Source organism: Capra hircus, chromosome 26, assembly GCF_001704415.2.
Source record: "Capra hircus breed San Clemente chromosome 26, ASM170441v1, whole genome shotgun sequence".
NCBI lineage: Eukaryota > Metazoa > Chordata > Mammalia > Artiodactyla > Bovidae > Capra > Capra hircus.
The window spans coordinates 12,813,393-12,835,115 of record NC_030833.1 but is presented as its reverse complement, the minus strand read 5'-3'; the positions used below and the strand labels follow the sequence as shown (position 1 = coordinate 12,835,115).

At 48.4% G+C, this 21,723-nt stretch overlaps 1 pseudogene; it reads left to right on the top strand.

The window, feature by feature from the left end:
- LOC102191399 overlaps positions 1-13,862 on the top strand; it is an 88,294-nt pseudogene extending 74,432 nt beyond the window's left edge.

Genomic DNA, 21,723 nt, shown 5'->3' with positions numbered 1-21,723 from the left:
GCCAACTTTTTCACTCTCCTCTTTCACTTTCATCAAGAGGCTCTTTAGCTCCTCTTCATTTTCTGCCATAAGGGTGGTATCATCTGCATATCTGAGGTTACTGATATTTCTCCCAGCAATCTTGATTCCAGCTTGTGTTTCTTCCAGTCCAGTGTTTCTCATGATGTACTCTGCATAGAAGTTAAATAAGCAGGGTGACAATATACAGCCTTGATGTACTCCTTTTCCTATTTGGAACCAGTCTGTTGTTCCATGTCCAGTTCTAACTGTTGCTTCCTGACCTGCATACAGGTTTCTCAAGAGGCAGGGCAGGGGGTCTGGTATGCCCATCTCTCTCAGTTAAGGGGTGACAAAAGCACTTTTTGCAGTGAAGAAATACTCTGATGTTGTTGTGGCTGCAGTTGTCTCAACTCTCTTTGTTGTCTCATGTCCAGGTTTATTTGACACCAGCTGCTGCCCTGGATGAGGAAGTGATTCAATGTCTGCCCCGACTCACAAGTTGGGTATACTAAAAAAAACACTGAATTGTATACTTTTCATAGGCTCTAAATGGGTATGAGTTTGAGCAAACTCCAGAAGATTAGTGAAGGACAGGGAAGCCTGGCGTGCTGCAGTCCACGGGGTCACAAAGATCTGGATACAACTTACCAACTAAACAAAAACAAAAATGGGTTTCCCAGGAGGCTTAGCAGTAAAGAATCCGCCTGCCAATGCAGGAAACATGGGTTTGAGCCCCAGGTTGGTAAGATCCCCTGGAGAAGGAAATGGCAATCCATTCCAGTATTCTTGCTCAGGAAATCCCATGGACAGAGGAGCCTGGTGAGCTACAGTCCATGAGGTCCCAAAGAATCAGACATGACTAAACAAACAACGCTTTAAATGGATGAATTGTGTGGTAAATGTCAATAAAGTAAAAGTGAAGTCACTCAGTCGTGTCTGACTCTGTTGTGACCCCATGGACTATAGCCTACCAAGCTCCTCAGTCCATGGAATTTTCCAGGCAATAGTAATGGAGTGGGTTGCCATTTCCTTCTCCAGGGGATCTTCCCAACCCAGGGATTGAACCCGGGTCTCCCGCATTGCAGGCAGACACTTTACCCTCTGAGACACCAGGGAAGCCCTAAATGGATGAATTGTGTGGTGAATGTCAATAAAGCTGTTATAAAAATATATAGGCATAACTCGTGCAAAAGGAACCCAAGAATCCACAATGATATAAAGAAATGAACAAATAAACAAATATATTAATGGGGAAGAACAGACAAATCTTGCATGCAAAAGAATTCCAAATAATTTATATCAATACTTTGCTCTCTGGGAAGTGGCTAACTCCCAGCCTCCAAGTACAGGCTACACATAATAACTTCCAACCACAGAGCACATTCAGAAAAGGAGGAGGGAAAGTCACTTTACAGGGAAGAAGCCTAGAAACACTACCTAGGCCAGTCGATCAAGGTTAACACCCACAGTGCTATCATGCTGATAACATACACCCTTGATATGAATGGCTGTTTACCTGTGTGGTTCTCCTCCTAAAACCAAGGGAGGTGAGGGAGGAACCAACAAATCCCAATTGAGGGACATTCTACAAAATAGCTAAGTCGTGTCTGACTCTTGCAACCCCATGGATGGTAGCCTGCCAGGCTCCTCCGTCCATGGGATTTTCCAGGCAAGAATACTGAAGTGGGTTGCCATTTCCTTCTGCAGGGGATCTTTCTGACCCAGGAATCGAACCCGGGTCTCCTGCATTGCAGGCAGATTCTTTACCAACTGATCTATGAGGGAAGCCCAAAAATAGCTGACCAGTGCTCCTCAAAACCGTCAAAGCTAGGCTTTCCTGGTGGCTCAGTGGTGAAGAATCTGCCTGCCAATGCAGGAGACAGCGGTTCGATTCCTGGTGCAGGAAGATCCCGCGTGCTGTGGAATAGCCAACCCCATGCACCACAGCTACCAAGCCTGTGCTATAGAGCCTGGGAGCCGCAACTACTGAAGCCCACGCACCCTTAGAGCCTGTACTTCGCAAGAGAAGCCACCACAATGAGAAGCCTGCACACCGCAACTAGAGTATCCCCCGCTTGCCACAGCTAGAGAAAAGCCAGCGCAGCCACGGAGACCCAGCACAGCCAAAAGTAAAAACCAATAAATAAAATTATTTTAAAAAGTGTCAAAGGCATCCAAAACAAGGGAAATGTGAGAAGCTACCACAGCCAAGAGAAGCTTAAGGAGATATGGTAACTAATAAAACATGGTTTCCAATATGGGATTCTGGAAGAGAAAAATGGACATTTGGTAAAAACAAAGGAAATCTGAATAAAGTATGGACTTTAGTTAGTGATAAAGCGTCAGTCATTATTCGTGCAATGTGACAAACGTGTAACACACTAATGTTAGGTGTTAACGATTGGGGAAACTGGTTGTGGGTACATGGGAACTCTATTATTTTGTCAATTTTGCTGTAAATCTTGAGCTGCTTTAAAAAAAATTTTTTTTTTTTTTGGGCTGTGCTGGGTCTTCATTGCTGTTCTTCTTCTTCTTGTGGCTTTTCTTGATGTGGAGCACAGGCTCTAGGAGTGTGAGCTTTAGTAGCTGCGGCACACAGGCTTAGCAGTTGCAGCTTGCAGACTTATCTGCCTCACAGTATGTGGGATCTTTCCAGATCAGGGATCAAACCAGTGTCCCCTGCATTGTGAGGCAGATTGTTAGCCACTGAACCACCAGGAAAGCCCTGCTCTAAAATGTTTTTTAAAGATCTTTTTAATATTTCCTTTTTTGAAAAGGAAAGGCAGAGAGCTCTCTCCTCTTCAGACTTGCAGAAGGCAAAGCGTTAGCTTTCTCTGATTGTCTCATATCCAGATTTCTCTGACAGCTGCTACTGCTGTCATGAATGGGGAACTGACCCTGTGTCTGTTATAGCCCCAAAGACTGGCCTCAAGTCCACCTCCTAAAGAGTTGGTGACCCATCATCAACTGGTGACAGAAGGAACAAAGGCCCGTGAAACTGACCCTTCTGAATGGACAGAATGGATTACAGCGGTCGTCTTTAACCTCTCCTCTGGTGATCAGAGCTCTTAAAGAACCAGTGGGGGGGACAAAGAGGCAGGAAAACTTGGAGAAGGGTGGAAACCATCATATCGATGAGACGATCAGCATCGTCCCATACATGGGGCACAGGGCTGTGGCCAAAGATCTCTCTGGAATGTTAATGAGAACCTGGAACCTGCCTGCTCTGTGGGCTACAGTACCCATGGCCCCCATCCTCTCTACAGCACAAAGACGTCAGCTGTGTGGCAGAACGCCAGGTAGATAACAGGGCAGAGAGGAGGATTTTTCAATAATCAATTGATCACCACCATCACAAAAGTAAAGGCCAACACATTTTTTAAAACCTATATCTGTTCTCAATCCTGGAGGAAATGAGGTGAATCAGCTTTCAGGAAAGCAATTTGACATTGTGTATTCAAGAAACTTTCAAAGTTCAGCCCATGTGAACCAGTAATTTCACTTCTAGGAATAAACCCTGAGGAAATCATCCAAAATGAGGTCAAAACCGAGGAAATGTTCTTTATTGTTAATAATAAAAAAATTGCTAACAATTTCAATAACCATTAGAGGTTAACTAAGTACATATAATTACAGCCATATGATACATTTCTCGTCATTGTTAAAAAAAATACTTGTGAAGGGTTTTCAATGACATGCAAAAATATGGTGAAAAAGCAGGATGGAAGATCAAATTTAAGATATGACCTCAAAATTGGGCAGCAGGGGGAGGGAACATTTATATACACAGCTAATAACAGTTATCTCTAAGAAGCAGGATAGTGTCACCAATACGCTTCTGTTTTTGAAAATTGCCAACATTTTTTAGATTTTCATCCATGAGCATGTATGGAATTTTAATAAAAAAATAAACAAAAAGAGTGTCTTGTCCAAAGTTAAGTAAGGATGTTGCAGCAGACTGTTAGTTACTTCCCAATATCCTCCCAGTGGGCTTCTCAGGTGACCCTAGTGGTAAAGAACCCATCTGCCAATGCAGGAGACATAAGAGACGCAGGTTTGATCCTTGTGATGGATCCTGATCCCTAGAGGAGGGCATGGCAACCCACTCTAGTATTCTTACCTGGAGAATCCCATGGACAGAGGAGCCTGGCGGGCTACAGTCCATACGGTGGCAAAGAATCAGACATGACTGAAGCAACTTAGCATGCACATGTCCTCCCAGTATCCCCATCTTTTTTGTTAAGACAGCACTGATTTTTCAGGCAGACCCAAGGGCACACAGGTAAAAGACTCATTTTTCTGCCTCCTTCACAGCTAGGAGAGACATGTGACTGAATTGCCCAGAGATATGAGGAGAGGAATTGCAGAGAATGACTTAAAGAAGACTTCCCGGGTGGTGCAAAGGCTAAAGATCCGCCTGCCAATGCAGGGGACATGGGTTCGATCCCTGGTCTGGGAAGATTCCACATGCCAGGGGGAAACGAAGTCCATGCGTCACAATTGCTGAGCCTGCGCTTCAGAGCCTGTGCTCCACAACTCGAGAAGCCACCACAATGCGAAGCCTGAGCACCACAACTAGAAAGGAGCCCCTACTTGCTGCAACTGGAGAAAGCTCACACACGGCAACAAAGACCCAGTGCAGCCAAAAATAAGCAAATAAAAATAAGGTAATCAACAAAAAAGAATGGCTTAGAGGTAGAACCTAAGGCTTAAACCCTAAGGCTGATAAATTTTGCCTGGGTTCTCGAGTCTTGATGGGTGGGGGGTTACCAGGCAGAGTCTGCTGGTGGGGTTTAGTGGCAGAGAAATAAGGAGCCTGAAGGTGACAGCTTCTCAGGAACAGACCATCTCCAACCCCTAGACCCAGGAAGCCCTCTCTGTGTTCGAGCACTTTAGCTGGAAGCTCCTCTGAAAATGAGATTTGGGCCTGGAGGTCCTGGAACCTCCTGGACTCCTGGAGGTGGGAGGCCATGTGGGGAAGCTGGACTCTTGCCCTGGCTCTCCCCATCCCTTCTTATCTGGGCAGTCTGTAGGCTGCCTTCAGGAATCTCTGACCGGTTGCCTTAAAGGTGACTTCATTCAGATAGGCTCAGGGCCCAGTTTCTTTCCTCCTATAGCCCTTTGTTTAGTCTGTCATCTAATAACCAAAAATCTCAGACTGTGCAGCCAGCCATTTCTAATCAGGGCTTAGAGCCCTCCTTAAACCTACCAAAATATCTAGAATTTGGTGCAGGGGACAGTACTCATCAGAAAGCATGATGTGTTTTCCCAGTGCTGGGCTCTATGCCTTGCTAGTTCCAAAAAAAGAGATGGGAGGAGGTGGTTTTTCTCTGCCCAAATACATCTGGGAAATACTCCATGCTCTATACTCATTTAGGAAATCCATAATTCATATTAACAGAGTAAAGGCTCTGAAAATTCCTGCTGCAGAGAAAACTTTAATACTTGAATATTTTTCCAAACTGTTTAACCAGAAACTTTTTTCACAGAACACCTGTTAATATTAACTGCTTTTAGAACACACACAATTCCTAATTGCTAACACACACAAATGCTATCCTAGATGTTGGAAAAATATCTTACTTTGCTCCCTAAGTACGTAAATGCTACATCTATTGGGATAACCATTGAGGTTTGTCATTATTACTATTTCTGGAATTACCACTTACTGATCTTGGAGGAAATTCCCTTTTGACTGAGAAAACTGTATAGTTTATTGCATTGCAGGGCCAAGAAGCATCTTTCTTGGAATATTCTATCACCTTCTTTCCTGATTTCTTCAGTGTGGTTTGGATACTATTATTTGCATCTCAACTATTTAGCCTATTTTAGCTGGAAGTGATTCCAAGTTCAGACTAGTTCATGCATCATTTATTCACCAGATATTTATTAAGATTCTACTGTGCTGGGCACGTTACACACAGTATTTCAAGTTCTCACAACGTTGAAGGGAACTATTAATATACCCATTTCACAGGTGTTAAACTGAGGCTAGCTAAAACTGAGCTACTCATCTAAGACCACAGAAGGATCAGAGCAGGAGCTGCATGGCTTGCCTGGTCTGGGAGCCTACACCCCCCCCCTTGTCCTGTGTCCCAGGGCTCTCAGTCACCTGACCTGCAGCTTCCTTGGTGGCTCAGACAATAAAGAATCTGCCTGCAAAGCAGGAGACCTGACTTTGATCTCTGGGTCTGGAAGATCCCCTGGAGAAGGGAACGGCTACCCACTCCAGTATTCTTGCTTGGAGAATTCCACGGACAGAGGAGCCTGGAGGGCTACAGTCCATGCGGTTGCAGAGAGTCAAACACGATTTAGCAACTAACACACACACACTGCATTTTTGATGCTGCATGGGTCTCAATTTGGTGTCCCTGCTGCTGCTGCTGCTGCTAAGTCATTTCAGTCGTGTCTGACTCTGTGCGACCCCACAGACGGCAGCGCATTAGGCTCCTCTGTCCCTGGGATTCTCCAGGCAAGAACACTGGAGTGAGTTGTCATTTCCTTCTCCAATACATGAAAGTGAAAAGTCAAAGTGAAGTCGCTCAGTCGTGTCCGACTCTTAGCAACCCCATGGACTGCAGCCTACCAGGCTCCTCCGTCCATGGGATTTTCCAGGCAAGAGCACTGGAGTGGGTTGCCCTTGCCTTCTTGGAATCAAATATTTGGGACTCTGGAGATAACTACTGTTAACCAGTAGTTCATGTATAGAATAAATGAGTGTGCATCAGGAAGAAGGTGTTAGGAAGGAGCTGGGAAAAGAGGAAGCAGATTCCAGCCACACAGAGGCCCTGTGACGGCTCCACCTGAACTAAAGCAGGGCTTGGGCAGGTGAAGAACTGAGCAGGGCACTGGTACCTGGAGAGGGCAGACCTGGGAAAAGGCCAGCTGTCCCTCTGACCGGCCTATTGCAGACCACCAGGGCCAGATCTGACAGTTCAAGAGAAAGCAGAAACTCTACATTTGGTGACATCTGTAAGACTTCATCACTGGCAACTGTAATGGGTTGACTAGCCTCCTCCAAAAATTCGTATCTACCTAGGAACTCAAAATGTGACCTTATCTTGAAATACGGTCCCTGCAGAGGTAATTAAGGATGAAGATGAGATGGTGCTGAATTGGAGTGGCCCCCAAAGCCAGTGAGAGTGTCCTTGTAAGAGACATACTTTGTAGCTTTAACTAATCTGATTTAATACTCTGTCTTCGAAGATCAAAGATTAAATCTGATTTAATACTCTGTACTCAAAAATCAGTTGTGAATCCCTCTTCTCCAAGAAGGCTCCCCAGATGCCCTGGGGTAGAATCCATCTCTTCCTCCCACACATTCTCCTGGCACTTTGTTTCTGCCTCTGCTCTGGCACTTGGACCGTCTGCCGGTTCTCAAGCAACATCCGTGCTTGACTGGCTGAGACCCTGCTGGCCGAGACCCCTCTGGAGGACTGGCTGTCTTCTGGCTTTGGGTCCCCTGAGGTGCCTGAGCCAGGGCAGCAAACACTGAATTCTCACATGCTGAAATGTGTGTTGGGTTTTACTTCACTTCATCAACCTGAATCCAATTGTCTAACGAATGTACCTTCTGCCAATTACCAGATTTCTGCGAATGGTGTTGCATGGGTGGTGTGCGCGCTAAGTTGCTTCAGTCTGGTCCTATTCTTTGTGACCCTATGGACTGTAGGCCACCAGGCTCCTCTGTCCATGGGGTTTCTCCAGGCAAGAATACTGGAGTGGGTTGCCATGCCTTTCTTCAGGGGATCTTCCTGACCCAGGGATCAAACCCGTGTCTCTTGCGGCTCCTGCATCAGGGTGCGGGGCGGGGAGGTTACAACAGTGAAGTTGCCCAGAGCCAGGGCCACAGTTCATAGAACCCCACACTTTGAGCCCTGAATTGAGCATCACACCCCACAGATCAGCCTCAGGTCCTTCCTCTGACCCAGCTCCAAAAAAACGAGGGACTAGATCCAGAAAGGACTGGGAGCAGCAAGCTCCGACCCCTGGGAAGGAGGTCCTCTTTCCGTGGGAAAACCCCTAGAAGCATTCCCCTGTGGGGTGGCTATGCCAAGCAGTGTTTGGTTGTTTCCAGGTGGGTGACTTTTTTGCACTTGACTCTGCTTGGTGCCTCCGGCACATTAGAGCCACAATTATACCGTGACATAACAGGATTCGTCATGCACAGTCAATCCTAAAGGGAATCAACCCTGAATATTCATTGGAAGGACTGATGCTGAAGCTGAAGCTCCAATACTTTGGTCACCAGATGCAAAAAGCCGACTCATTGGAAAAGTCCCTGATGCTGGGAAAGATTGAGGGCAGGAGAATGGGGCAACAGAGGATAAAATGGTTGGATGGCATCATCGGCTCAATGGACATGAGTTTGAGCAAACTCTGGGAGATGGTGAAGGACAGGAAAGCCTGGCGTGCTGCAGACCATGGGGTCACAAAGAGTCGGACACGACTGAGCGACTGAACAGTAACAGGCACACACATCCCATGCACAGGTTTCTCATTCACCTATTAAAGGAATCACAGGTCTGAGGCTGGCAGAGGAGGTCCGAGAATTACCTCTTCACCTCCTTGGAACCCCTAGGCACAGGAAGACATATTTCATATAGGATACCCGGTTAAATTTGCATTTCAGATAAGCAATGAATAATTTCAGCATATTTCATGAAATATTTGGGGCATAATTATGCTTTAAAAAGTATTCAAATTTAAAAGTGTTCACATTTAATTCAAATTTAATGCACCCTGCATTTCTGTTTGATAAATATGGTAAAGCTACTCAAGCAGGGTCTTAAAATGTTTAAGCCCAGAATCTCTGAACTGCTTCCAGAGAGGGTCTTTATAAATGAGGAGAGAAAGATCAGAAAAACCATACTGTGGAATCATTTCAGCTATGTGAGGCTGGCAAATGAATATCCAAATTTATTGCACAAAAAAGCCTAATCAGGCACTTGATACAAATTATACAAAATAATTTTCAAGGGTATATTAGCTTGCATAAAGCCCATTAGCACACTTAAATTAATTCTGTACTTGGCATAATAATATATCCACTCTCCCTTACTTGTTCTTCCCAGGGGAAATATTTGACCACTTCCTCCAGTCACCTGCTAGAATGCCCCGGTATCCCAACTGCCTGACAGTTATTGACTTTTGATGAATGACATAGCTCTCTCTTCTAGGCTATCACTGCTTTGTTTTCAAACCTCACTTAATTGTTCGATGATTTCTGATGTGGGTTTTTTTTTTTTCCCTTTCCAGAGAAATAAATGCAAAGTGTTTATTCTCCAAAGGCCGTAAACAGAGCTTGCGGGTCTGGTTTCTATGACAACCCCACTTGATACAGCAAACCTAGATTATCTCTAATGACAGACATGAAGTTTAAATTGCACATTCTGAACAAATAGTGCTCTGCTGACCTTTTATTGAAAAATGGAATACAGGGTGATTAGCATAATGTGTTATATAAAAAGGAAAAACGTTGTATTTGCAGGCATTATGCACCAGCGATTCGCTGCACTGCTAGTCTTTAACAAACTGCTTGCCAGGATGGAGAGCTTGGGAAATTAAGATTTGCCATCTATCATTTTCAAATTCAGTAAAGTCTGCAGAGGTAATTGCACTAAACAGTTTTCAAATAACACATGCTGCTGTTTCTCTTACTTATTCAATTGAGTGGTTTAGCAGGGGAGTAAGAATAGAGAAATTTTACGCATTGCACAAAAAAAATAATAATAATTGTTGGCTCCAATAGCTATTCTGAAACATTCTCTGCCTCTTAAGCCTTTAATGTAATTCCTGTAGGAAACCTGGGGTCTTGTGTTTCCTGGCAGCAACCGACTAGAAACTGCTCGTTAGCGGTGTGGTGCAGTGGGGGGCCTGGGTTGGTTAACCAGAGATGGAGTCCAGGGGTGGCCTGCCCACTGGATATCTGGGACCAAGTTCTCTACCACCATCAGCTGCAAAAGGAAAGGCTAGAATGTTTGGGCGCTGGAGTAAGCCACCTGGTTCAAATCCTGGCTTGGCCTCTTACCTCCTTGGAAACTCGGGCAAGTCACCTGACCTCTCCAAGACTTGGTCCTTTTACTGCACAACGGGAATGATATTCAGTGGGAATTGGGTTCTAGTCATAGGACCCACTTCATGGGATCATTACGAGGATTAAAGAAAGCAGCATATAATAGGTTTGGGGCCAGTTCTCGGTGACCATCAGGTGCCTTCATTGCTCAGAGCTCAGGTTCTGCTTGTTTCTGCCGGAGTGTGTTCATAACAGGACTTCTCCAAATAGCACTTCGGGTTCTAATAGAACACTGTGGAATATGGGAACAGAATTCACTTCTTCCTTCAACCACACCAGCTGAGCATCAGCTATTCAGGGATACACCACTTATTACGACACAAACAGAATCTAACCTCTATGCTCAGCTGTGTGACTTTGTGCCTGTCATTCAGCCTCAGAGAAGAAGTCATATTTATGTCACTTCATCCTCATAACGGCTTCCCAGGTGGCTCAGTGGTAAAGAATCCGCCTGCCAATGCAGGAGGCACAAGAGACACGGGTTCAATCCCTGGTTCGGGAAGATCCCCTGGAGAAGGAAATGGCAACCCACTCCAGTATTCTTGCCTGGACAATCCTCATGGACCGAGGAGCCTGGTGGCCTACAGTTCATGGCGTCACAAAAGCGTCGGACACGACTGAGAACAATCCTGGGGGAAGGAGAGCATTCCCACTATCTCCATTTCACACGTGTGAAAACTGAGGCTCAGAGCGATGACAAGGTGGCTGGGTGTGGTGCACTGGAGCTTGTCACAGCACTTTAAGTGCTGTGACAATGCCTGCCCCCGGTGCTCTCACCTGCCCCGAGTCTTAAGAGGAAGGTGTTATAATAGCCCAGTGTCCTCGACCATCCCTGCAGGCCCATCTGGGGGCCCTGTGACCACTGAGCCTGCATCTCACCAGCTCGAGGCCACCACCCTCAGGATCTCAGCCTCTTTGACCCTTGTTCCAGGTGTCCCTGGGGCTCCCATGGGCTCAGGCATGATCTCTGCTCACCTTGCTCTACTCCAGACTCTTCAGTGCTGCCCACAAGCCCCTCCAGGGACACGTCCCACCCTGCCCTGGCACTGGTATTCAGACACCATCTCCCAGGGCAGGAAATCTTCCAGGTACCCGTGGTGTTACCCCAGCCCTGGCAGTATCCAGGTTCAAACAGCCCAGGGGCCCTCCTGACCAGGCCCACATTGTCCCCTGGGCCCCAAGCAGCACCACTTGAGCCCCACATCTTGCAAAGTTTCCCCAAGGCAGCCACTTCTGTTTCCTGCTTCATAAGACTCAGAGCCAGTCCTTTGGGCAAAGGTGAGGGAGGCAAATGGGGTCCTCCCCACCACCCTAGTATCCCTCTCAGCCCCAGGCACCCAGCACCCAAATCTTGTTTCTCCTTCTTGGGCCAAGCAGAAAATAGCCTTCATGCAAATATGTATTTTTAATTTCCTGCCTGCCTAATGACCTCAAATCCAAACAGCCCCTGAGCTGCAAAACACAATGGCTGCACTATTATTATCCCCATTTCTCAGAGGAGACACCAGGCTCCGGAGGCCAGGTGGCTTGCCCGAGGTTACCCCAAGCTAATGGAGGGTGCAGCCAAGGCCTGCATCTCACGGGGCTGACACCAAGCCCAAACCCAGTATCTTCCCAGCCTGTCCCTGGATGCCAGGAGAAGCTAAAGTGCTCAAATTCCATACATGCACAGGAATCGGACAAACTTCCGAGTTTTCTGGGTCACCAACCATGCTTATTTTTATAGGCTCGGCCTCCTTTCAAAGCATAGGGTCTTACTTGCTCCAGCAATGGATTATCCCTCAGAACAGAATTGCCAACAAGACCCAAATGACTGAATCTACAAAATGTTTCAATTCCAGAGAGCAGCCGCAGGTCATCAGAGATCCTGGCAGACCAGCTGTCACCAGCAGCTCGGACTAGAGCTGGTGTCCTCCCCAACTCTGTGAGCCCCACTCTCAGGCCACCAGGAGATCCCCCACCTCCTTCTTTGCAGTAGAGACATCCATCTCCTCCCAACAGGTGAGAGGCACTGCTGGCCTCCTAGGTAACTCACTCACTCCTGCTTCTGCGAGCAGACCCTCCTTACTGCCCTGGAGAAAACTCTCCTCATTGCAGAGAAAACACCCGGTTTCTCCAGGAAGCTGGGGCAGAGCCATACCTGGCGTTGGCCCAAGTTTGCCAATTAGAATCCAGATGTACACAACTAGAGCCCCAAATCAGCCACCTCTGAAGCACAGCGGTCCTTTGACCCAGCAGACAGGATGGCCCTGAGATTCTGAAGCTGGAGAAGAAGCCATCACTGGCCTTTCTGGAGAGTGAAGGGGGCTGGGGTACACAGCACCAGCATCCACTCTGGCTGGTGTAAGAAGAGGCCTGGTCCCAGGGGGAAGAGAGAACCCAGGAGGACAGAGAGGGTGTCTGTCCCCCCATTTCCAGGATAAAGCTTGTCCAAAGCCTGGAACCCCAAACAGAGTGTGGAAAAGGGGGAAATACGAACTTTACGGCAGAGAGCCTGGCGGGCAGCACAGTGGAAAAGCACATTGGTACCCTGAGCCCTTAGGTACGATGCACCGATAAGACTTCCCCTTTCTGGTCTTTGTTCCCAAATCCGTGAGCTTAGTGTCCTCAGGAGAAAATGTTAGGTACACCCATGCTGACGGATGTTCTACGAAATACCTAATAGCTTCTCTCAAATTTGTCCAGGTAATGAAAGGTAGAGAAAGATGGCAAAATCAGTCACAGACTGGAGGAGACCCATGATGACTATCAATAAAAACATGCAATGACCGAAAGTAAACTAGGATCCTGGATTGGATCCTAAAAAGGAAAAACGGACTCAGTGGGTAAAACTGGGGAAATCTGAACGAAGTCTGTAGTTTCATTAGTAACACTACGAAGAAATAGTAACACTACGAAGAAATAGTAACACTATTTCTTAGGTTTGGTAAACGCACTGTGGGCACATAAGATGTTCAAACAAGACTGAACAGGAACACATAGGAAAGTTGTATTATCTTTCCAAATCTCGGGTAAATCTAAAACCATTTCCAAATTAAAAGTTTTAAAAATAAACCCCCCTTGGGACTTCCCAGGTGGTCCAGTGGTCAAGAATCCGCCTTCTGTCAGAAATCAAGAAAAGCCATGAAATGGAAAAGAAACCCCTTGAGGATTTGCTTTACGAGAAGCAGGAATCACTGGTGAAACAAAATCAATGATCTTAAGAGCGAAAATGATGCTTTAAATGAAAAGTTGAAATCAGAAGAACAGAAAAGAATGTCAGGAGAGAAAGCAAATTTTAAAAACCCCTCAGATCATGTATCTGGAGCAAGAGTTAGAAAGCCTGAAGGCTGTGTTGGAGATCAAGAATGAGAGGCTGTGCCAACGGGACGTCAAGTGAATGAAGATGGAGAAACTTGTGGACGATAACACAGCACTGGTAGACAAACTGAAGCAATTCCGGCAGGAGCATGGAGAATGAACAGCTCGGATGGACAAGCGCATGGCAGCTTCCAGGCAACTTTCCACGGAGCAGGCGGTCCTGCAGGGGTCGCTGGAGGAGTGCAAGGGCAGCAAGCGCCTCTCCCTGGAGAATGAGGAGCTGCTCTGGAAGCTCCAAAACGGGACCCTGTGCAGCCCCAAGAGGTCCCCCACGTCCCCCGCCATCCCCTTCCAGTCACCTTGGAACTCGGGCTCCTTCCCCAGCCCCAGCGTGTCTCATTCAGATGACCTTCCTGGGAGCCAGAGGCAGACTGACGGAGTCTCTGCAGGACTGACCCCGCCTGCAACTGCACACCGCCTGCCCTAGAAGTGGGAAGTCACGGCCCCAACCGGCTCCTTGTACGTGAGACCGGACTCCAGAGGAAGGCTTCCGACCCGGTCCAAAGATGTTATGGGAACGGATCTACACGGACTCTGTTGCACAAAGCACTTACAGAACGGGAAAACTTTGATCATCGCCTTTTTCACCTATGGGTAAAGGGGAAAACTCTCAGGGCCAGTAAAGATAAAGATTTATATAATCTTTGTAACCTTATATAACCTTTGTAATTTATATAACCTTCACCACAGGGGAAAAAAAAAAAAAAAAAGAATCTGCCTTCCAATGCAGGGGATGCAGACTCGATCTCTGGTCAGGGATCCAAGCTCCTACACGCCACAGAGCAACTAAGCCAGAATGCACAACTAGAGAGTCCTGGGCTCTGCAAGAAAGTCACCGAAATTGTCCCTTTTCCTGCTGCCTTCCTGTCCCGGCTGTTCTGTTGTTTGTCCCTCGCCAACCCAACCTACCCGTCCTCATCTGTTGATTCCACTTTCCTGTCCCTTCTTCCATAGAGAATGGAGCCCACCTTTGCAGGGAGAGACAAGGCCTCCCATCTTAGGAGGCTGAGCTCACTCCCCAGGCTGGCCGGTCAGTCACCCCCTCCACCTGGCTTCGAGGACTGGTTCAGACTTTGGTCTTTCACGGGACTTTAATGAGTGAGAGTTGGGGCTGGGACATTCCCTAAAATTACTGGAGAGGAAGACTCTTTCCAATGGGGTTGTTAAGCTAGCAGAGTATAAACCTGGGGCTAGAGAACAGCCCCTCTTCCAGAATGAAACCAACCACAAGTGAAGCAGGTGAGCCATGGAGAGAGAACAGCTGCTTTGGCTTGAGCCCCTGGGCTCAGCCAGGTCTCAGGCTACGGCCATCATCAGACTAGTACCATCATCAGAGTTTTTCAGCTCTGTAAGTCAATATTGTGGGCTTCCCCAGTTGGCTCACTTGGTAAAGAACCCACCTGCAATACAGGAGACCTGGGTTCGATCCCTGGGTCAGGAAGATCCCCTGGAGAAGGGAATGGCTACCCACTCCAGTATTCTTGCCTAGAGAATACCATGGACAGAGGAGCCTGGTTTGGGTTAAACTAGTTAGAATGGAGTTTCTGTTGCTCACAACCTCCAATGCTAAGCCTACCTGGGGGGCAAACTCTGCAAGCCTCTCCTCCCTTCCCCAGAGGCTCACACTCCCCTCCCCCATACCCTGGGACCAACTGTGCCTGAAGCCAGAGGGATGAGATGGTTCCGCCAGCCCTCTGGGGTGCTGACCTAACACTGGAGTTTGGGTTGCCCCAGCAGCAGCCTCTGAGATGAGGATGTGAGTGCCAGGAGCTGATCTGGGAGGTGGTCCCTGGAAGCTCAGGTAGGGGAGTGAGGGAAAGAAAGAGGGAAAGGTGTGTTCCCAAGATCATCGCCATGGGCAACTGGAGTTGAGTCCTGGTGAGGACCTCTGGGGAGGGTGCAGACCACTGCTCAGAGTTGCCCATCTAAGGACCAAACAAGCTGGGGGTTTGTACACAAAATCTCACCCATCCTGCATTGAGGTCTGCTCCTGAAGACATTAGTTAATTAATTACCATTTCTGGACTGCCCCACGCACAGGGCAAGCACATGCCCATACAAAGTAGGAGATGCTTCCAGGAAGAATCCACTGGCATCCTCGGAAGGTGAGTGCTGCAGTGGGGTGGGGTGGGGAGGCGGGGGTGTGTGCAGGACACAGCAGTGGATGCTGCCTCCACGGCCAGCATCAGGGAAACTGGGCCCCTGGGCTCCTGCTGTTGTCCAGCCTCTGAGGAATCCCTCTGACCTGTCTCCTCAAGTCCCAGGCCATGTGCCTCTGCCTTCTCATCAACACCCCAGACCGCCACACCTCTGGGACCACACCCTGTGGACAAGGGCACGCTGAGCCCACACAGGCTTCCCTGTCCCAGGAGCGCGGGCCTCGCTGCAGCTGGAAGCTCTGATTCCGGGGTGGCTCCTCCAGGTGACAGTGGAGCACCTGACATTGTTCAGCTCTCTGACCCCATAACCTCTTATCCTCAGTCGAACCCTTCTGACCTCAACTCCTTTCCCTTCTTCCACAGGCTCCTCCCTCATCAAAGCACCTCATCCCCACGCTCCTGCAGTTCCCAAAACCATACCTCCTCCATGACAGCTTCTCAGCCTTGTCCTCCCTGGAGAAAATTCAACAGGAGCGAGTGGAAATTCAGCGGGAAAGGATGGCTTAACAGATGGTGCTAGCCCAAGTGGGTATCTTTCTGGATGAAAATAATGTTGTATCCCTACCTCAGACTCTTAAGTTCTGTTGGCAAAAGTAAGTTCCAGCTGGAATAAATGTTTACATGCAAAAAAGTAAAACAAGAAAAATGATTTAATTTAGGAGAGGAGAAAATATAAAGTCCGTATTGGGGAATCTTTTTTCATAGAGATAGGAAATTCAAAGCATACAAAAGAAAATAAAGACATCTTGGCAAAAGCATATTGAATTCTTGAATTGCAAAATATATAATAAATTAAGGAAACAAACTGTGGAGTGGGGAAATATTTACATTTGAGAGAGAAAGTGTTAGTAGCTGTCCTAGATAAAGAGCTCTCACAAACTGGGGCCTCCCTGGCGGCTCAGTGGTGAAGAATCTGCCTGTCAGCGCAGGAGACTCAGGTTCGATCCCTGATCCAGGAAGATCCCACATGCCTCGGGGCAACTAAGGCCATGAGACAGAACTACTGAGCCTCAACTAGAGAGTCGTCGCCACTCCCTGCAACTAGAGAAAGCCCACACAGCAACAGAATCCCAGAACAGCCAGAAATAAATTATATACACACACACAGAGTTCTCACAAACTGATAATAGGAAGACAAAGGGAAAGCGTGCAAAGGATAGGGACATAAATTCAACATAAATTCACTACATGTCCAATCTAAACGGCCAATTAACATATGAAGGCTAAAAAAAAAAAGTGAGCAAGTGGAGGAAGCATCTGGAAGACAAGGGGACTTGACCTGAAGCCAGCTATTGATTTCGACCAGAAACTGCACAGCACAGATCCTAAAAGCCAGGATGGTGCCAACACACGGACCCGGCTTCAAACTCCAGCTCACCTGTGGTGAGGTGCGGCGAGATGCTGTTTGTATTCATAATACAATCTGCACGGTGACCGGCAGGCAGTAACTCTATCCACACTAACTCTGCACGTGACAACATCATTGCCAAGGTCTCCGAAGATGGAGAAAGCACCTTTCTGGATGGTTACAGTGAATTCCCAGCCCAGAACCACTTGCTGTGAACGCGTTGTATTATGGTTTGGATTGTGTCTCCCGTAAAAATATACTGAAGTCAACTCCCAACACCTGAAAATGTGACCTGGTGTGAAACCAGGGTCCTTGCAGATGTGATTGGTTAAGATGAGGTCACGCTAGGCTAGGATGAGATCCTAATCCAATCCAGCTGGCTTTTCCTTTTCCTTTTTTGAACTGCTCCAGGTCTTAGTTGCAAGAGGCAGGATCTTCTTATCTTGGTTGCAACATGCAAACCCTTAGTTGTAGCATGTGGGATCTGGTTTCCTGACCAGGGGTCAAACCCAGGCTCCCTGCATTGGGAGAGTGGAGTCTTAAACACTGGACCAGGAAGTCCCTGGCATTCTTATAAGAAGGAAAGAGATACAGAGACAGCCCACAGAGGGAATATGGTCACGTAAACACAGAGGAAGAGATGCATGATTCTGCCACGAGGCAGCATCCACCAGAAGCTACCAGAGACCAGGATGGAGCCTCCCCTACAGGCATCAGAGGGAGCCAGACCCTGCTGTTACCATGGCTACAGGCTTCTGGCCTCCAGAATTCTGAGACAACAGAGGTCTGTTGTTTGAAACCACCCTGTTTACAGTACCTATTACGGCAGCCCTGAGAAACTAAGACAGATTTTAATTGACTTTTCATGTTGAAGTTTGCAAATAAAAGTCAATTCAATCACAATGCTATGAACAGTGTACCAGTCCCCTTCCAGGGAAGGGGTTCCTAGAAATATAGGAAGTTAATGAGGGTAACATGTGAAATCAAGCCTGAATATTCATTGGAAAGACTGATGCTGAAGCTGAAGCTCCAACATTTTGGCCACCTGATGGGAAGAGCTGACTCACTGGGAAAGACCCTGATGCTGGGAAAGATTGAAGGCAGGAGGAGAAGGGGGCGACAGAGGGTGAGATGGTTGGATGGCATCACCAACTTAATGGACATGAGTTTGGGCAAGCTCTGAGAGATGGTGAAGCTGGGAAGCCTGGCTTGCTGCAGTCCATGGGGTCACAAAGAGTCAGTCACGACTTAGTGACTGAACAACAGCAACGTGTGAAAAGATGCTGTGATGAGGGTTCCCTGGTCAAGCAGTCAGGGAAACACTGGCCTAAACACTCAGAGGACTTCTCTATTGCGGGATTCTACGAGGCTCTTCCCATGTGAACATTCTTCATGATTACCCCAGACTGAGCTCCTGTATGTGACCGCAGATCTCTCTTCCCAGGGCTGTTGGCAGGACTTGTTCGTATAGAGTGGAGTTTGGAAAAGTCTGCAAGAGACAATAGAGAGGTGAAGGAGGAAAGGACCTTCCCCTTGGAGTTCCAGCCCCACTGTATCCCTGTGTGGGTAATCTCAGGGTGGCCTCAGAGCTCAGGGTCTGGGGGCTGTGGGATCTACAGACCTGTAGCCATGAGCACTGCGTCCAGTCTCATTTCTGACCCCAAGTCCTGCATCTCCTGCCTCAGGCCCTCTTCACCTCCCCACGTTCTCACACCCACCTTGTATTTTCGGTCCTCCTTGCTAAGTAGTCTCTTGGTTTTACCCAGACAATTTTCTTACTGTCCATCCCACCCCACCCGTCAGCAGGCATTTAAGAAAGAAAGAAAGAAAGTGAAGTCGCTCAGTCGTGTCCGACTCTTTGCGACCCCGTGGACTATAGCCTACCAGGCTTCTCCGTCCATGGGATTCTCCAGGCAAGAATACTAAAGTGGGTTACCATTTCCTTCTCCAGGGCAGCAGGCATTTAACCTCGCCTAATATCTTCAGTTTGATGGGGGAATGATGTGGCTCCTTAAAAAAGAAGCTGGATTTCCAAACGCTGAGTCATTTGCCCCAGGGAGCACGCCTGAGGGAGAAGTAGGTCAGCCTGGGGTGAGCCTCCCTGCCCACCCCCAGGAGGAGAAGCACCGCCAGAATAAGGCCAGCTCACGGGGCAGGGGGGAGAGGGGGGACGGAGGGGACCAGGGCTGTTCTGAGGGCTTCATGCGAGCTCCCTTGTTTACGCTGTGAACCTCTCAATCTTTTATATAAAATCAAGGTGCAGGGAGGTGAGAAGGAATGGAAACCCAGTAACCAGGCTGCCCTGCTGACAAGACACTGTAGCAAGAGACTCAAGTTACCATTCATACACTCACTTATTCATTCATCAAACATCTGAGAGCCGGCCCGCCCCTGAAGATGCTTGCATTGGTGGAGGAGTTGAACAAACAGAACCCTACTTATAACAATGGGTGTCAACATCTGCTGGGAGGAAGCCCAGGGAGCCATGGGACCACCTGGAGGGGCATCCAGCCTGGACTTCAGAGGCAGTCAGGGAGAGCTTCCTGGAGGAGACGGTCACTGAGCCAAATCTTGAGAAAAAGTCAGAGGTGGCCAAGTGGAAGGGTGTTCCAGCTCAAGGAAGCACATGTGTAGGGGGTTAGAGACCAGAAAACAACGAGGGCCTTTGGGGGCACTTGGGCAGAAGGAGGGTCAGCAAGAGACTAAAGCCAATTAGAGTCAAGAAAGCTCTCTGACCCACAGCCACACCTCAAGCTGGAAAGTCTGGATTGGTGCCCTGACTCTATTTCTAGCTGTCACCTTGGGCAAGTTAAAGAGCCTTTCTGGGCTTCGGCTTCCACATCTGGAACTTGCAGACTGGAGCAGTACCTTCCACAGACAGCTGCTGGGAGGGAGAAAGGAGCTACCAAGTGTCAAGCGCTTGGCCTGGACAGAGGAAGCCCCGCCCAGTGTTGTCATCACCATTAGCTGGTGGGGGTCAGCCCCACAGCTGACAAAGCTCTAGGTTACTCATCCCCACAGACAGGGTCCACCAGAGCAGGGAGGCGGGCTTGGGGCTCCCCCAGAGCGGGAGAAGAATGAGTCTTCAGGCCAGCAAGACCCCAGGAAAACCCACCCTCCAGCCATGGACAGTGAAATTTCAGGTCGCCTCCCCCTTCCTAAGATAAGACTATGCCAAGAAATTCTACTGAGATTCCAAGATAGTTCACTTTGAGTTTCTCCCAGTCCTAACTAGAAACACACAACACACATGCACACAGACAGCACGAGGGAAACCCAGAAGCCCACCGACATGGAGAACGTCACAGTGCCAGCCTCTTATCTGGCCAGGTGTGGGTGGGCAAGGGGCAGGAGGCAGATGTAGCGCTCCCCCCACCTCCACAGTGGAGTCGGCTGAGGGCAGAGGGGGCTGTGACAGGGGTCATCTCTCCCCAGGCCTGGAGTATTTGGAAGGGACGCAGTTGGTTCAGCCCACAATAACATCCAGACAGATCCCGGCTAGGGCTGCATTGTTTCCCGCAGAGAGTCCCGGTAACCTCCCTGGAGAACTTTAAGGGTACAGTGAGCCAGCCAAGGCTAGTGCCCCGATCGTTTAACACAGGCTCCCAGAACTGATCATGTCCGCCGTGGATGAGACATGCCACAGATGCAGGAGCTGCAGCTCGTGACCTGTGGCCTCAGTGTCCCCTCTGCCTTTCAGGGGCTCTTGTGTAAGTACCGGCGCCCGCGAAGAGAAAGCACACATTGTTCTGATTTATAGAACGCTCTGGAGCCCCCACTTCTGAGCGCCGATCCTTTAAAATGACCCTGATCACACTAAATCATGTAAAAGAAACTGCACTTCACCAAAAAACAAAGTTTTAATCTTCTTTGATGAAATAAAACAGCTCGCTGACTCATAAATGTCACCAACTGCATTGGGTAGCACCTTGTTTTGGCGTGGTGCCTCTCCTATCAGAAGGGAAGGGCGGGCTGCTGAGCTGAAAGGTGAGACATGTCTAGACTGGGTCCCTAAGTCCCTCAGGCTGGACTCTGTTGCCCCAACTGGGCTTGTGTCCGCCTCTGGCGTCTGTCCCATCCAGTGATGATGAAGCTCACTGCATGCTCACACCATTTGCCTGCCAGTCCCTGCATCTCCTTGACCTTGAGGGGCCCTGGGACAAGTCACATCTGTCTCCCTGTCTACCTCAAAGCCCCCCTTGCCTGGCCATGCCCAGCAGCTCTTCTCTAATCCATCGTTGAGGTTAACACCTATGAGGTAAGGGACACTCACCACCGTCAGTTCAGTTCAGTTCATTTGCTCAGTCGTGTCCGACTCTTTGCGACCCCATGAATCAGAGCACGCCAGGCCTCCCTGTCCATCACCATCTCCCGGAGTTCACTCAGACTCACTTCCATCAAGTCCATGATGCCATCCAGCCATCTCATCCTCTGTCGTCCCCTTCTCCTCCTGCCCCAATCCCTCCCAGCATCACAGTCTTTTCCAATGAGTCAACTCTTTGCATGAGGTGGCCAAAGTACTGGCGCTTCAGCTTTAGCATCATTCCTTCCAAAGAAATCCCAGGGCTGATCTCCTTCAGAATGGACTGGTTGGATCTCCTTGCAGTCCAAGGGACTCTCAAGAGTCTTCTCCAACACCACAGTTCAAAAGCATCAATTCTTCGGCGCTCAGCCTTCTTCACAGTCCGACTCTCACATCCATACATGACCACAGGAAAAACCATAGCCTTGACTAGCACCACCCTAGCTCATGCCTTATGCTGGAACCCAAGGGCATCTGC